Source organism: Dicentrarchus labrax, unplaced genomic scaffold (assembly GCF_905237075.1).
Source record: "Dicentrarchus labrax unplaced genomic scaffold, dlabrax2021, whole genome shotgun sequence".
Classification (NCBI taxonomy): Eukaryota; Metazoa; Chordata; class Actinopteri; family Moronidae; genus Dicentrarchus; species Dicentrarchus labrax.
The window spans coordinates 28,225,255-28,243,073 of NW_026136711.1; the positions used below are offsets into that span (position 1 = coordinate 28,225,255).

A 17,819-nucleotide genomic window follows, 5' to 3' on the forward strand; every position below is an offset into this window, starting at 1 on the left:
GAGCAGTCTACAGCTGTTTTATCAGACTGATGCTGAGCTGTCAACAGCAGGCTGGACTGTAGTCGGTCTGTTGCTCTGTCTTGTCCAATCGTGTACACGTATATACATGACGTAGCGCAACAACGCGTCTCTCGGAGTGACAGCTGAGCTACTGCAGTCGCTGTGGTTCAGACAGCGAGAAAAAGCAGCCAGTGATGACAAGGAAACAGCTTGTTGAAAAATAAGTTGATTCTGTTCAAAGATGACAGCTGCACTGACTTTTTTTTTTTTTTTTTTTTCAAGGTTCACAATATTGCCATGAAAAAAGACTAATTTCTCTCACTGAATGGAGCAAGCATGTTGTGCCACGCTAATGCCAGTTGTCATACTTGTGCTAATAAAGGACCACGCACCTTTGTTGAAAATGTGACAGTGAAGTTGGAACATCCATACTTTTTTCTGGCGGTGGGATTGAAATGTCATTTAAGAGCAAATGCACTAGGCTGTGAAAGATGTTCTTCATGTGGAATTTGAAATTACTCCTGGTCTACATTTACTTAACTGTACAATTGGTTCAGTTTTTAAATCTGATAAATAAACCATTATTGTTATAACTGCTCATTCTGCCACAAAATGCATTTCGCTGTAATGGGTTTTTAATACTAACTCAACCCTTAAGATGTGCATCCAGCAAACTGCAGAGGTTTTAACATTGGAAAAATTAACATATAATAATCCCCCTAAAGACACATTTCTTCGATTTGCATGCTTCTCATGAAGTTTGTCTAGACCTGATTTTAAACAGATTTAAGAAACTGTTGATTCTGTTGACTGCCACCGTCTTTCACTGCATCAAAGCACCTTGAATCAAAATCAAATCGTGAGAAACTTTAAGATTCCCTCCGTTTGTGCTCCCAGCCACATAGGACAGATGTTGCCTCTACTGAAGCATCTGACAAGATACTGGTCAGAATTGATCAGGCAGACACGCTGTGTGACTACTTAACATTCCCTAGCAGTCAGAATTCCCCTAATTGCTTCATTGATGCTGTTCTCTCACACAGAACATGAGCCTGGAATTTAACATCCCCAGAAAAGTAAGTGAATCCCAGGAGACTGTTATAATGTCAACGCCTATTGTATGTTTATAGTATTTGTTATTTTAAAAGGTAGATTAGTTTGCACATCCAAATAGATGCAAAGAGTAACTGAAAAATGTGAACTTCAGTATCTAGAAATCACTGACTGTAACAATAGCAAACTATATAGGCTACGACTCATTCATGTCAACCAAGTCTATTTTATTTTATTTATTTTAATTACTCCAAATATTTCAATGCACAAGAGAGAAAGATATAAAGGTGATTCCAGCTTTTCTGTGGAAGAACTATTTTCTCTTATATAGTCCCACTGTTATATAAAATATATTTTCTAGTGTTTCTTTATAAATACACCTTTTGTAGTTCCATTTTCGTCCTGTAGCACTGTATTCATTTCACTACATTATTAACACTTGAGTGTGGCATAAAGCGTTCTCAGAGTAGGTTCCACCATGTGTATGTTATGTCAGCAGAGCCTGGCGAGGTCTGTATCCCCTGTATGCAGCATCTCGGCCAGAGGCAGTTTCTATGGGAGGATGGGTTCCCAGATCTCTTTATCATCTAGAGCGTGCTAGACATGTGTGTAATGGTCTCTCTCATGCCTCAGTGCAGACCGTCGTCGGTCTGCGAAAACTACATACAGAATTAGATGGAGGGGGGTTGACAAATGCTCTTCCACAATTCCCGTCAGGTCCTGTAGCCTTTTCACAAATAGACGTCCAGACTGCACACACAGGTTGGAAGCATTTAAGCAGAAACACAGGCACCTACATGCCCAAAGTGATAGTATGTGCATATATACGTGCACACTACCAGCAGGGAAAGAAAACAGACAAGCAGAGTTTGTTTGCAGTTTCTGTGCACTGTTTGGCATTTTCGGCTCCAGTATCAGACTGACAATCACTATAGGTCAAACCAAATTGCCTGTTGTCCAAGGTGTCTTGAAAACAAGCTTGCTTGAATAAATACTCACTCGGCCATACTCCAGCAGCCTCAGGAGAAACACTGGTTCTCTTTATGTTGAGAGAGGTTATGATATGTCCGATTTCATGAACCAGATCTCACCTTGGAAAAATAAATAAAAAGTGCCATAACAGGATTCTCTGTCCACTTTGGTGAATCTGACATTACAGCATCTGAACAATCGATCTGTGCTGCTCAGCCAAGCTGCTTGATAAGAAGTGCTCAGACTTCCCATAGACAGCTGATTATGTTTTGTGGGCAAAGCCTGGCCTTTTTCCCTGTCTGACACCAGTCTATTAAAGCAGTAATCAGTAAGCATCTGTAATCACCTGTATAGGTGTTGTGGGAATGATAAGGATGAAAGGAGCAACTAAGCCACCAAAGACTGGCCCTGACCATCAAGGATCAATACATCATCTGTCCAATAATAAACCGCATCGACCTTTTGACTGTCAACAGATATATTAGGGCAGATGTGATATGGACCTTTCATTAAAAATTGACATCTGGAATCAGCAGTTTGGCTACACCAGCATGTGTCCACATCCAGATCATTTGATTTTGTGCCTTATATGGTTTGTGTTTGCCATGATAAGGTATGAAATACTTGTGTTTGCTTTTTAGTTTTTTCAGTAATGCTAGGACTCAGGCTTATGATGCAATCATATAGTTCACTGATCTGTAAATCCGGCCTTGAAAATATTTAATCAAGCTTGTGTAGTTCAATATCAAATCAATACACTGCCATTTTTTTTCACAGCCAGATTAGCACATGCCAAAGATCACCATATCTACAGGCAGAACATCGACACACTGTAAATGGTGCTATTTGCCTTCAATCCAGTTTGATTCTTAAGTTAAAAATAAATAAATAAATGTCGTATGGACAGTATGGAGTTTTTTTGCTTTAAACGTCTAGTTTGGATTGGTTATTAAAAGACTCAATGTAGACCAAAGATATTCAGCAGTATCACAGGTTAAGTTTGCTGCAAACCACAAGGAAATTACCCAGAAAAGTTTACAAAGTCTCAGTAGTATCATGTTAAACCAGCAGTAAGTGGCGGCAAGTAAACTCATGCTTTTTTGTAATTGAGGCAGTATTAAATGTTAAAACATACCCCTTCCCACACTTGCATTGTTAGATATTAATAATAAATGAGTATTTTGTGATGAAGTGTTGCAATTTATGTGTACAGTGAGCCCACTTTCACACAGCCTGTTTTGTCTACTTTTACCTCATTTCCCAGAATAACATCGCTTTAAAAAGAAAAAGTGGGTTCTTTATACATGATACATGTACGATAAGTGTAGAGAAGAAAACAGAGTGAGAGAAATAGTGTGTTATGTGTACTTCAGACTTGAAAAAGTGGGGAGAGAACAAGACCATTCTCCGCTATGCCTGAATGTTCACATAACAAAAAAAGCCTTTGAAACCTTATATGATGCATTAAGGACTTTTTCACGCTCATACAGATATTTTTGAAAGATAACATTTTCATCTGCGTTTTGGCCTCTGGTCCACATGCTTCTCAGGTTTTTAAAAATGCCTTCTAAGGTGAACATTTTTCTTTTCTGTGACTCTGTGTGGAAAACGGAGCAAAACAATGACATCATCACTTCAATACCCTTTGTTTATGTTTGGTTAGCACTGCTGGGCCATGTGTGTGTTCAATAAATAAAGGTGAAGAAAAAGCTGTCAAGTAACAATAAATGAATAACTAGCTACTATTGTTTGTGTTACTACACATGCTCAAAACGTTCTTCTCTGGTATTTTATGTATTATTGGCGTAGACTTTATTGCCACCTAATGGCCGGGATGCCAGTTTGAGCATTTGGAATTATCTTAGGTTTTATTGCATTATTTGTGTAAACCGAAGGTATTTCACAGGCAATCAGTGGGCTAATTAACGAAAATGTAAGCTATTTCCGCACTGTATTGAACTGTAGTCTATTGAAGTGGCAATCGATGGTGGTATTAGTATAACCACTTCTTCCTTTGGATTGCTCAATTAGATCATTGCAACTGTCAAATACAAAATGTTTAGTATAAAAAGGGCTGAACGAAAACGTGACATTTACCGCTCGTATATATTTCAAATAATCAATCATTGATTTTCCATACCTGCTTATTCTTATTAAGGGTTTTACAATGGGAATCAGTCGACATCAGACATAAAGCATAAGGCAGAGAAACTGGTCTAACATATAAAACTGACATACACTCACACCTATAGGAAATTTACAGTCTCCAATCTGACTTGACCTACATGGCTTTGGACAGTGGGAGGAAACTGGAGCACCGCTCACACCCGCACGAGGTGAACATACAGAACAGAAAAGACCAGGACTGCTCCCACAATAAAACAAACTAAAGGCCTTTGCACACGGTCGCTTATTTCTGAGAAAAATGTTCACGTTCAGTCAGTCATGTTTGTAAGACAGCTCCAAAACTGTAGTTGGAATGGTCTTGATTATATACATTAAGTATGTAGTAAAAGGCTATCAGACAAGTCACATCTCAAAAAATATTACATAAGGATGTAAAATAAGAAATTGATTTTTTTTTTACTAACTAATAAGAGGCCAAAGTAAAAGTATCAAGCTCTATATTTCTTTTTATATTCAATTGTTTGAATAATGTTATTTATTAATGTATTTAGAAAAACCTACATGAGCTGGGGAGTTTTTAAGATAATGTTTCACCCCAGGCAAGATGCAGTGTAGCCATGTGTGTGTGTGTGTGTGTGTGTGTGTGTGTGTGTGTGTGTGTGTGTGTGTGTGTGTGTGTGTGTGTGTGTGAGTGAGTGTGTGTGTCAATCATACTGCCAACAGCTGTGCAAGATCAGCTGGATTGTAATTGGTTCAGTTCTTCTTGATATGTGCACTGCGAGTGACTTATAAAACGACAGATTAACAACATCCGAAAGTAGATCTTAAAGTGATTCTACAACTCCAGTATCTTCTGACATCTGCTCTGAACGCTTTGTATCTCATCAGGAGTGACAGAATCACTACTTCTTGAGGGGAGCATTATATTTCAATGTGTACATTTTCCAGGTGAAGGATTACAAAAAAAACGTAAATATAAAATTCAGACTTGCAGACAGCTCTTAAGAAGATAGAGGTAAATCGCAATAGCTATTAAAGAGGTACTCCACCATAAAAAAAGGTGGGGTTTTTTTAGCTATAAACTGAATTATATGACTGTACTGTGATGAAACACATCAATGCTGGTGTTAAAACATTGACATTATTGCCAAATGTATGGAAATCTGCATTTTGTGGGTTTAAATGTCTCAACACTCCCATGTGGACAAAAGTAAAATATTCAATCTGTAATTATTCGTCCGAATTGCCTTGTACACCAGCAGGGGGTGTGTGCAAAATTGTACATAAAAGTGAGGCTTTCAACACAACACACATACACAGTCACTGCTAGAGCAGACACTTTTTCAACAAAATAAAACAAAATGAACACTGATGGATTCTGTGTAGTAAAAATATGCTTTCATTTGACATTATGTTGAGCAATGAGGGAATAAAGCAGTTTTCATCCTTTAACATAAACATGTTTCCATTAGGATGGAGGAACTTTCACACTAGTAAACAGATACACACAATCAAATGTGTAAACAAACAGCCTGTAAGACTCACATGCACATATGTGTTCAAACCCACCCACCCACACACACACATACACACATACAGACAGACAAACACAAAAGTGTCTGGCATGTGAAGAAGACTGACAGATGGTAGAAAGTCTGGATTTGGATTCTGGATGGACGTTCGTCAACTCTTGAAGAAATGTTATTACGTCTGATGAGCATGGAGAAACAGTCGCTTGAATTTGGTGAAATGAGATCACAACTAAGGCAAAATATAATTATAGAGTAAAACAATATAATTATACAGGAATACACAACATGTAGGCTGAAAATCCTACAGAGGCGGCCAACACCTGCCATCAGTAATTTGTCTTTTAAATGCAAGCAAAACAAACAGAGCGAAAACACCTATCACAAAGGATCACATGAATTGTAATCAGAAATTGTTCCTGAGTTAAAAAGAATTTCAATCACTTCCAATTCAACTTTGTGAAACCTCAGAGATATTTGTCATACATTCGTACACTTGTTATAAAGTGTCTGTCTTGCGGCCTTGGGTACTGTCAGAAGTCATCTTTTGTTACAAATGAGTCACTGTGAATCAACACTTGAATCACATTCATCTAGCAGCAAAATAACACAAGTGGAAGAGCGAGCCATAATAAAGACTGCAGTGTTGAAGCTGGTGACCGTTTGCAGCAGCTGGCCTCCACGACTGAGTCGTTGCCGCCACTTCCTTAATAAATACGCTCTTGTTGCTGTGCAATTTTATTTTCAATTATGACTTTGGCTTCCAACGATTATCAAAACAAGATAATCCAGATAAAAAATTTGCCTCACTCCATTTTGCATCCATTTCCTTTCCAGCGCAGCTCCATCACCCCTCCCCCACCCAAGTCATTCTTAGCCAGGCTGCGGCGTGTTTCACTCAGCTCATCCAAGACGACAGAAAGAGAGATTTTGGCTGTATTCATATAAAACCAGACATTGTGGAGATTAAAGCAGGGGTGTGGGTGTGTAACTGCTGTGAAACAATCAGAAAATAACGCTTATTCTTCTAAATTCACTGGCATTCTCGTTCATTCTCAGTTCAATTTTATTCAAAGTTTAAGGAAATCCACTGTTAAAAAGACGTGCTTTATAAAAAAGTTAAATAAATGCTTACATTCATGCAAATAATGTTTCTAAAGTCAATGAGTCAATGATGAATCATGTTAAATAATTGTGATCTCAATACTGAACAAAATAATCAATAAATGTGTGATATACGGGATTACATAGGTTACCTTTCCAGATGCATGACTCTAAAACAGTTTTTTTCAATTTAAAATTCATCATATTTGATCTCCTCTGGGGCACAAGATTAAAATATTTTTATCCTCCCAGTGGTAAGTAGCAGCTTAAGGGCTGCTTCTCACTACCTCCATGTTCCAGTTAACTGTGGGTTTTTAAGTTGTCTGGGACAATTTATTTGAAAATCACATCATACAAACATTGCAAACAAGTAGAGATGAAAGCACATTATGAGCTCCAAGGTTAATTTAGGAAGTGTCCCATTCCATCAGGTCCTTAAACTAAAGGATGCCTCTTCATTATGACTTGATATGACTCTTTAAAGCACATTACGCCCAGAGACGGGGCTTGTGTGTGTGTGTGTGTGTGTGTGTGTGTGTGTGTGTGTGTGTGTGTGTGTGTGTGTGTGTGTGTGTGTTGTTGTTATATTTTGAGTGGCTTGACTACAGTGTGTTTTGTATAGGTGTAAAAAAAATGTGCAAGAGATTAAAAGTGTGGCTCCAGGCTCAGGCTCGATGCCAATAGCACGTGATACAATATATGCTAAAAGGTTTATTGTTGCCAAGACCTGCAACACAACACATTTGATGAAATAATGAAGGTGCATGGAATAAATTTAAGAGCAGAAATTTACTCTGTGTTTTTACTGTGTGGAGAATAACAGACCACAGTCATCTTCCTCTCAGCATTCGAGTCCGCCTTACATTATAGATCCTTCAAAAATCTCCACCGCTGGATTCCCCCTCATCTGAGATTACTGACCACGGCACTATGATGACTGGGATTTTAGCAGGGAAACATAAAAATCAAGCCAACTTGTATATAATTGTTTACTAAAACTAATTTTACTGTAATAGGTGGGGTGACTTAAACTGGGACCCACATAACATTAAATATCGTTTGTGTGTAGCTTTATCTTATGGCCATAGATATCTAGCTAAATCAAAAGCTGAAATACATTAAGGTTGACAGTAACTGATCAGCTTCAACTAACATATAGGTTAGGTAATGTGCTTATTCATTGGGTCGGCTGGCTAAACAGCTCAACTATCTTTTTCCTTCCTGTTCACAAAAATGTCCAAGGAAAAGCAAGATGAGGGCCACAGGGCAGTCACCAACTTTATTGTTCTTGCTGCCATTATCTACAGTGGAGGCTCCATGGTGGAGGTAGGTAAGCTATAAAGGGTGTTGCTGTAATTTAAAGGCCGTTGGCCAATATAGTCTAGGCATTTTTTTTTAGCCTAGATCATGTTTTTTTGTTTTTTATTTTTTTCTTTGCTCTTTTGTTCACTGGAGTGGCCAAAGCCCTCTGTCTGTGAGGGACTATTCGCTGTGGAAGACAATGGAAACTGGAGTAAAAACTGAGGACACTGTCTGCACTACAAAGGAGGTTCAGCAGGAGCTATAGCTCTACTTGTCTACCATCTTAAGGAGTCCAGTGACCTGGTGGGGGAACATAAGGCACGCTCTGCCAATGCTTTCAGACTTGGCAACGAGGTATCTCTGTGTGCAAGCATCATCCACACCCTACACAGCATACATCAGCCAGGAGTGGGCTTGTCTGTCTGTCTACCTGAGAAAGCAAACATGTTGATTTTTATGAAGACATGCTAAGTGAAGCCTCTGTCTTAAGTATGCAGCAGTGAGCATTAGCCACTGACTTGCAACTGTGTTTTGCATTCATTGTATCATTCATTCATTCATTCCCTTGTACTCCCTTGTAATATTCTTTGTTAGGGTGGCAGTGGCTCAGGAGGTACAGCGTTGGGTTCCCAGTTCAATTTGTACTTTTATATTTACTGATATTATGTTATGTTAATGTTGTGGTAAATATGTGTATTTTTTGTATGTTAAGAAACTACTTTGAGAATGTAAAAATGCCAAGGAGCATAAAAATAAAATAAAAGATTTGTACCGTACTGTGAAATGTCATTTTATTTAATTGGTATTGAAGCGTAAAGTACCATTAAAAAACCAATAATGTAGTCAAGGTATCTGTACCGGTGTTGAATGTTTTTTATCAATACCCATCCATAAACACTGCTACTGTCTTACATTCCTCTAATATTTGCTTTGTTCATTTCATTGTTCATTTTATCTTTTCAACACTCAAAACAAATCATTCCATTACCCAAGAAAATAAGTGTATGCTGCTAGTGACGAGGGGTCGCAAAAAGACAATGCTTTGACACTACATGGTATGGTATCAAACTGCCCTACTCCTTCATAGCCCTGTAAGACCTGCAGAAAATGTCTCAGTGGCATATCTATCAAACCTGAGCCATTTTGTGAAAAGCTGAAATGTTTGGGGGTCTGGTTAAGGATCAGGAAATCAGGAGGAGAAAAAAAAAAACACTTTCCACAAAACGCTCCTCTCATGTGTCGAGGCAGATAGAACCCATGCGCTGTAGGTGCAGCAGTATGTGGATGAGCAGAATGAAATGACGTGGATGATGCTGAAGCCCCTCTTGTGGTCAGAGATCAACAGGTTACCAAGTGTAATAATTTCTGACTGATAAAAATCCCAAACTGAGACAGTTCAATGATATTACTGTATATTAAATATGAAAGAAGGGAGAAAGAAAGTATTGGCTTAATAGCTACACAATCAGACAGTCAGCATTTTGTTAATGGAGTAGTTGGAGGACAGACAGGGCAGAGGATAGTGGGGAAAAAACATGGCTTAGGAAAATACAGAAAATGGAAAAAATATCACCTCCCTGAACTGAGCTGGATTATTATCTGCAGCTCCCACAATGACTTACAGTACTGTAATTTTAAAATGACAGCCATTTTGGCCAAAGTAACAATGCCCTATACTATCTATCCAGTGCTGCAGCTTCCCTTTTGGATAGTAATAATGAGACAGTCTAGCTCTCTGTCTAACAAAGAATGTAATATATTCTTATTAGAGATGTGCTTATACTGAAACCTTAAAGTAAATTTAACAACAATTGCTCTTTTTGTCCACAGTATGACTTAAAAGTTGCCTTTGTAGATTATTCAAGTTTGCAGAATGTGTTTGCATCAGATTGCATAAACTGCATTGTATCTGGTCACAAAACACGACTCAAGTTTAAATACGTTACCTTTTTCCATGAAATTAACGGGCATGTACAGCAAAAAAGGTAACAATTTTTAATGGTTTCATAGTGAAGCAGTCAATGTTAACTACCATATTGTCACTGGCTCACTGAATGAATGGGTTTGGTTGAAGTGAGATGCCTCGATGGGCTGATACTAGTTTATCTTGATTTAGCTGTCATTCCCCCAAATGAGCTGCTAAATCAATTGTGACACAAGGCCGTCATTCTGCTGTGTCACTGGAGGGTTTATAGGGGAATAAAAACCATCAGAACAAGGTGAGATGAAGCATGAAATTTCACGACATAAACCTGTTTTTCCTTGTTTAAAAGAATTCACCATATGAGCACCATAACAAGGTTAAAATGAAAAGAAATGTACTGAATATCTGAGGATTGACTACAATAAAAATAAATCATATAGTCACATATACTATTCATCAGGTTGATCCAGAGACAGTAATGTGTGAGCTACCACAATAATGAAATGCAGTAAACAGGGTAACTAATTTTCAACCAAGCAGTGATAAAACTCAGCGTAAAGAGAATGAATAAGTGCCATATTAAATAAAACAGCTCATACTAGATTTCAAGGACTGTCAAACTTAAAATTAATTGTATACATACACAAACAGAAATAAAACGAGATTAATACCCCCCAATTCAAGTGGATTGCATGTTGTACCTCTGGTCTAATTCGGTCTGAGTCCAAATTCTAAATTAACACAAAAAGCATGCATTTAAATTTGTAGATTTGATTAAATTTTCTATAGAAGCTCCGCTCAGGTTGTTGCTTCATTCCAAATGAGTACAAGCCCAGCGGCTTAAAGATAAAATTCTGCTCAAATGACATGTTTTGAAAAGCTGACGAGGAGGAGATGGTTCTCACAGAAAACTTATAATGAACATAATGTTAATTAAGATATACTTTTATAAGCTGTATAGATAGCTCCTCGGTACTAAGGTTGTACTTGAATAACTGTGGGAAAGATAAACCAAACATAGCTTTTCTGTCTTTTCTACACCAAAAATCTGTTGTAAGTTCCCTGAGAAAAGAAAAAAGGGTTTGAGGTTTTGTGGTACATTAACTAATCATTAAACTAACATTAACTGATTTTACTAAATTGGGCTGAAGCTAAAATGTTTACAGGAGCAGAAGAGGTTGCAACAAAGCAGATGGTGAGCACCTCTGGGAGAAAGGCATGTATTGGAGCTTTGACCACAAAACAGCTGCAGAATGGGTCGGCTCACTCATTCAAGGAATCGTGAAAGAAACTGTCAACTGCTAATGATATCTGACATCCTCCTCACAGTTTGCTGTGTGACTGGGTTTCTGCTATATGCATATACTCTGAATGAGACCGACACTAATAGCTTTTACCTTACAAGCTGTCATGTAATTGCAGCTTTAATAAAAGTGGATTTTTTTTTCCCCCAAGCACACACACACACACAAACATTCAGGAATGAGTCACGCTTAGGAGTAAATACACCAGTATAAGCAAAACATTAGGAACTTCAGAGAATGAATTTGCTTTTACAAGGATGTTTGGACCATGTCATTTTTATACCCAAAATGTGTTTCTCTTTCTGTGCCAACTGTGTGCCAAACATTACAGCAAGAATCTCTACTTAAATCAGAGATGTCTTGGTCCATTGTATTAGATCACAGTACTTGGAATAACAGACAGTATATTTATAATTGCTAATCTGCCTTAAAAATGTATTATTCAACATTGTGGTTCATTATTTACATGCTTTTACCAGCAATGTTATCGTGTACAAAGTCCCACAAACATTCCTCAGAAAATAAAGCTCAGAGATGGCAGCTCAAGGCAATTGCTAATCAACTATTCATAATCTATCGTGTTTATTCAGCATAAAATATTATTTGCCTTATATTTTCTTGACAGTTTGAAGCACTTATCCATGAGGGTTGAGACCAATTAAAGTGCCAGTAATTACAGTGATATCATTCAAGAGCAGCATATATTTTATTTTTTATATTTTGTTTGTTTGTTTCTGAGATATTGACAGATCACAGGTGGATGATTTTACATTGCAAGTTAGTCGTCAAGGTTCCTACACAAATTGAAGGTGCATCAACAGTAACTCAGTAGTTCAGCTTCTGTGTCTCCAATGTGAAACAGGAGCATGAACTAAGGTTGAGGGGAAATGTCAAAATGAGTGGGATGCTGAAGGCCTGTGTGCTCTTGCATGAAAAATTATATTCTTCTACTATTCTTCCTCTAAATTGATTTTTTTTTTTTATTCTTCGGTGGTCCCGTTACTACTGAATACAGCCACTTCAGTGAATATGAGATGCTTTGTCCAGCCAGCAGTTAACTGTAATGTCAGAACAAGAAGCCACCAAAATGACTTTCAGTGAGCTTTAAAGGCTAGAAGGCTCTGAGCTTCTTGTTCATGGGTCACTGGCTCTCTATTGTGCAACTCATGTGCATCACAGAATGAAACAAATTAAGTTTCTAAAAAATATTTTATCTTTTCACTGAACAGGAGACAAACTGTTGCTCCTGCTGAGATAAACACTAGTCAAAAGGGACAGACCAGGTAGTATAATCGTGTTGTAGGTGATGTGTGTCAACTTTATGAACGCATCTGCTACGCAAATTAATAATGTAATCGTCTGACATGGCGTGTCTGTGATCATGAATTATCTTTTCCCCAAATGCTTGTCACAGCAGAACCCACTTCTCATGGAACTACAGTAAAAATGTTCTTGAGCTGCAGCTCATGGTACCCGTGTTACCGTTACATAAGGTTGGAGTAAAATATTCATCAAACTGCTCTGGACCACATCTGTATGCAGCTGAGTGCTGAGGAAACACTTTTCTCTAAACCTGCTAACTACACCAGGGTGGCTGCTGCTGGGTTTTAAGTGGTTTGCGTGCAAATATGCTTGATTTTTATTTTGTGTACGCTTGTGTTTCTGTGTGTGAAGTGTTTATATACATGGTATGCATGTTTGAGTGGTAAAAATTTGCCCATGAGTGTGTGGGGTTGTACAAGCATACAGTAATGCGCATGTCTACATGTCTAAGAGTCTGCCTGTCTTCATCAGTATGCTGAGTTTGTACTCGTGTGCATGCATTGCCTCCATTTAAAGCAAACATTTATGTCTGACAGTGCTGGTAGACATGGTTGTCCCTTGTCGCTCTGCATGCTAGATCATGCAGCAAATGACGCAGGGCGTGTTATAAGATGGCCATAAATTTATCTAAGTTACGTTCCGGGACCATCATCAGGTCCATCAGGACCAGGAGAACCAGTTGGCATCTGGCTGACCCGTGGATCCCTGGGAAGCCATAAATCAAGACCCCACCTAAATGACCACACACCACTCTCTATCAAAGGTTTACTGTTTAATCTATATAACTGACCAGACTGCTTTACATCACGTCAGGAGTCTTTTGTCTTTTTTGATTGTTGTAATGATCGTTATTCAATTAGAGTGTATGTTGACTGAGTGACCACTGCCTTGGAAAGTGTTTGATTTTCAATAGAAGCCCAAGTGATAGTAACTGAAGATGAACTGGTAAAATCTCACCCTGTTGATCTACTCAACCTGCTGCCTGACTTTCTTAACCTCTAGCTCTCTGAACGTAAAAGGCAGAAGAGGGGAATGCTAATATATACATTGAGGATAAAGAGGAAGGAGATCAGAGAAATCCAAATTAAATATGCAAGGACATCTCTTACGTGCATTAATGAAGAGGGAACGAGCGCTGTGTTAATGATGAGGGATTTGAGGCTTCCGTGTGAGAGTGGGATCAAGAATGCGCTGCTGGAGAGGCTCATTACTGTGGCCCACACCGACTCCTACCTGTGTGAGCATGCATATACGCATATTTTATGTGCGGGTGACAGAAGGAAATATAGAGTTCATGCACAGGGCTTTACAGGCTCGACTATGTGTATCATAATGTGTATCGATGGTTGGATATATATAGATAAAGCACACGCATGCATAGCGACATACATAAGCTAAAGAAAATAACACACATACATTAGAACATATAAAAGATGCAGAAAAACTTTAGTGTGAGTGTGTTCTGTCACACTGGGTTAGCTCTGATTAAAGCTGGGGGCTTCGACAAGCGGGATACATCCCTTGTGGTTTGTAACACTCTGGAATCAGGGAGCTTAACAAATCATACATACTGCACTGCAGGCTGTTGCTCGAAAGTATTAGATTAACTAATAAAAAAAATAGAGCATGAAAAAGCTAAATAAACCACCTTACCACAATCTAGGGCTGTTCTCATATCAGAGTTTACCCAAATCAAGGCATCAATTTGGGCTGATACTTAATACTGGTTTTATTTAATGAGGTGGTTCCTACTTTTTGTCATCCATTTCCTTATTTTTGTATTTTTTTAAATATTCAACATCAATACACTCTAGCTAGGATTATGACTAATACTATAATATTCATGGCCTTCACCCAGTTACACTAAAGTGCAGTACACCTACAGACCAGGCACCATACACTAAACTCCTACAGTATACAGCCTACATGTGAATATGTAGACTCACATTTTATTGGCTAAACTCAAATCTTACATGATTATCACCTATGATGTGAAAACAGCAGATTCCTGCAGTCAATGAAATAAGCAGCGAATGTCCTAATCATAGTTCGGTAATAAAATCCTGACACACTGTAGAGCGTCTGTCCTGTGTATTGTTGGCATAGATGGTATAGTGTTGATTAAACTGGGAGGCAGTAGAGGAAGCAGATTCAGAGCCAGATATTGAGTGTATTTTTCACATAAGAGGAAGAAAAGTAACTATTCCTCACAATTGAGAAGTTATAACAAAGGAATGAAAAAAAGTCTATTGGCAGAAATCGAATATAATATTCCTAGGTATGTTTTCATATCCTGAACAAAAGAATTGTTTTGTTTTCGTTAGCTCAAAATGAGTTGCTGTTGAACTGCCATGTTTCAACAGTAGCCCAGAACAGTCAGACTGCAACTATCTGCAGGCCACTCTAACTGAACACAAACTGACTGCAAAACATATAAAAAGTCAAATGCCCCTATCTACAGCCAGTTTTTGGTTCGTTTCTTCTGGACTACTGGAGAAAGAAAGAGGGATTTGAGGGGGGATGAGGAGGGATGCTATCCCCCTTGTTAGCAAAATGACTAAAATGCAGGCCCCTTGTTATCCTGCCATCCCCCCTTCAAGATCACTAATAGGTGGACCATGATCTGGGTCGGGACCCAGATGGCGACCTGTAACACATAAATTATTAAGAACTATTTAATTTTGTCTGAGTGTTTCTATTTCAACCAACGCAGCTTTTTCTTGCTTTTACGGTTAGAAAAGCTGCACCCTGGGTAAGCACTGGTTTAGCGCCCCTGGAAACTTACAGACCAATTGCATATGCTGTAAATCACCTCACGTGATGCCACTCAGTCAATCAAATCTGTGCATTCTGGTAAGCATTATGACCTGACTCAGTGTGTGAGACACACACACACACACACTGGCGAGAGACTAGACAAGAGACAACAGTTGGAGGAATAAGTGAGTCAGAGAAAAGTAATTTCACATGGCATGCTCTGATAAAAAGAATGGTGAGAGAAAATTTCCTCAAGCAAAGGTTGGGAACATCATGATGTCTAACTTTAGCGTTATGAACTCATTGATCCTTTGACTGACTGAGGTTTGCGCAAGTTCCCGTGTCCCAACCATGGCTTTGAGATACAGACTCTGCTGTGTATAAATCCATAGCGCTGTCCGTGGTGGTGAACTAACAGACAGCTTTTTCTCTCTTTGTCAAACTTCTGTCAGTTTCATCTTGGATCCATAACATTCTTATTCTCAGCTTACTTAAAATAACTTCTCATTACTAGGGTGCTCCCACTGGGCCATCCCCCTTGTTAAAAATTAACAATCACCTACAGTGTAATAATGGTAATATGGTGGTCATGATGGCAGACTATATGCAGGCAAGCTCATTCTAAGGCAACGAAAACACAACGCCTCTTATTTTCAGGTGATTATAGATTCATGAAAACATACCTCTGAATATATATCATATTGTCATTATTCATTATTGAGCCTCCTAAATGTTACACAATGGACCTTCAAACAATTAATTGATTATCAAAATGAAGTTTTCTGTCTAATGAGTAAACGTGTCAGCTCATTACCCCTCTCTGTTTCCGTTAAAGTTACACTAGATTTGCAGTTAGGTCATTTTGAAACATGACTAGTTTTGTAACCTGCCATGCTGTTATCTGGTGTTACTACTTACTGTGCAATGACAATGAGGTTAGAGCCTATTTTAGTTAACACCTGGCCTTCCAAGGTGTCCTTAAGTAAAATACTGAATCAACTGTAGGGATAGTTGTGCGTCTGAGCCACCGCCTGACCTCCCAGAACTTTTAAGCAAGACAAGAGGGAATTCTTGCTTGGATTAGGCATGAATTTTCATGTGAGCTCAAGGTGAAAGTAGTAATTTGAAGTCAGGATTATAATCAGCTTTTAAGGTGAAAGCAGAACACAGAGCATCCAAAATACATTTTGAAGTTGGTTTTGAAATCTTAGAATTATCTGAGGAAGAATCCCTCATTTTAATTACTACACCATTTAAAACCTTGCTGATCCCAGTAAAAGTGATTTGAGTAATATATGTGCTAAAATGTGTAATTGTCCATGAAACAATTCCAAACACATGACAGTACTTTATAAAAAGTAATTATTTTTAAAGTCAAAGAAAGGTGTATTATTTTGCAGTGAGCCGAGCAGTAAACATCAATCACACCTTCAGTAAAGTAGAAAGAGCTATTATGCTTGTCATGGATGGCTGGATAGAAAATTAAATATGTGTTAAATAATAAATTATCAAATGTACAAATGTACATGAACAGGACACATCTTTCTATGGTGTAAGCAGTTGTAAACACAAGACTGATTTGAAGAAAGGCTATAGGGTAAAAATGAAATCAAGTAGTATTAATCACTTCAGTATTATGACAGGCAATACCTCTCACTGCTTAGCAACCAACTCCTGCAGGGCAACAATCGGAGTGATGAGATTTGCCAAGGGATCTCCTCTCCAAAGTTATGAAAGTGTCCATTGTGTGGCAGCAGATATCTTATACATATTGTTCTCTCTCACTGTTCAGCAGCTCCTGTTGTGTTTCAGCTGCTGTTATTAATTATTCAAACAAACATATAAGAGGATCAATAAAGCAACATTGCAAATCATAGTTTTTCTGTTTCATAAAGTATTTAATAGCAGGCACAGCTCCCGTTCTCTGTTCTGTGAATTGCATACATACTCTTTGGCTTTGGCTACACAGAATATGTGACATATACAGACCGATGTGATGGAGAATGTATCTTTTTCTGGCTTAACTTGTAACGCAATTACAGTGTAGGGTTGTGTGATGGACGCAGGAACTAGGGGAGCAGCACCCTCTAAAATCAGGCATTATCAAAACCATTAATGAGTTACAAAAATGTGATGCAGACTGGCAACAGAGAGGGAGACAAAGAGAGAGCTCTTGTAGATGAGTGTGTGAATATGGACACAAGTATTGACGTGATAAAAACTTTTTTTGATCATGAAGCCTAATGCTACTCTGGTATTCTGTGATCAGTGGAGTGTATGAACTGCTCTGCAGACTGGAGTCTGTTAACAGTAGCAAATAGACAAATCTGCATTATATACGTCTCACTGCGCTGCATAATTATGAACTATGGCCATCTCTCTCCAACTGTGACTGACTGACCAGCGTCCCATATGTGTGAGTGG

The 17,819-nt window shown here is 38.3% G+C and overlaps 2 protein-coding genes across 3 annotated transcripts in view; both read right to left on the bottom strand.

The window, feature by feature from the left end:
- The window catches only part of LOC127371063 (immunoglobulin-like and fibronectin type III domain-containing protein 1), a 190,148-nt gene extending 182,146 nt beyond the window's left edge, over window positions 1-8,002 (bottom strand). The window contains exon 1 of the mRNA XM_051413638.1: window positions 7,993-8,002. The gene's annotated coding sequence lies outside the window, so the exon portion shown is untranslated. The remainder of the gene's footprint in view (window positions 1-7,992) is intronic.
- LOC127371069 (metabotropic glutamate receptor 4-like) overlaps window positions 1-17,819 on the bottom strand; it is a 157,047-nt gene that overhangs the window by 108,420 nt on the left and 30,808 nt on the right. The window lies entirely within an intron of this gene.